At 42.5% G+C, this 576-nt stretch overlaps 1 long non-coding RNA gene across 1 annotated transcript; it reads left to right on the top strand.

The window, feature by feature from the left end:
* On the top strand, positions 1–503 carry LOC106322203. Its single transcript, XR_001266287.1, has 2 exons — positions 1–159; positions 270–503. It is a non-coding gene; the product is annotated as an uncharacterized LOC106322203 (long non-coding RNA).
* Positions 504–576: the final 73 nt, after the last annotated feature.

A 576-nucleotide genomic window follows, 5' to 3' on the forward strand; every position in this document is an offset into this window, starting at 1 on the left:
AGCACAGATGAAACGACCAACAAGGCGGTTGTGTGTGCAGGAGTTCCAGACAAATCTGATAAATTCAAGCAATTGGACGTTACTGAGTGGCTTACTACTGCATTGGGTCCTCTGAAAGGGAGATGCGGGAAAGGGAAAAGTGGTCTTGCATCTGGACAGGTATGTGTCTGGGTTTTAGGGATCATGTGCTAATGGATCTCAATCTCAGTTCCGTCGGTGAAGTATATGGTCATAGATTGACTCTTGAGCATATGTTGTTGTGGTCTCAGGGAACGGATGCCTCTCAAGTGAACGCAGCTTTGGATCTGGCTGCATCATTTGCATCACTGAAACTCAACTGATTGATGTGGAGGTGATTACAGAATCTGTGTGGTCTGAACAACCTCTACTCATTTGATACCATTGTATACCGTTTTACTCATTTTAAGATCTACTGTTTTCTCATTTCTTGTGTCGAATTCGTGGTACTTCTTAGTCAGTCAAAGTTGGCAATTGGTGGTACCTCTTTTGAGCCAATCCGGTTATGGTTCTACTGGTTTGGTTTTATATTTCAATAATTTAGGGAACATAAAGGTG

The sequence above is a fragment of the Brassica oleracea genome, unplaced genomic scaffold (genome assembly GCF_000695525.1).
Source record: "Brassica oleracea var. oleracea cultivar TO1000 unplaced genomic scaffold, BOL UnpScaffold09835, whole genome shotgun sequence".
Taxonomy (NCBI): domain Eukaryota; kingdom Viridiplantae; phylum Streptophyta; class Magnoliopsida; order Brassicales; family Brassicaceae; genus Brassica; species Brassica oleracea.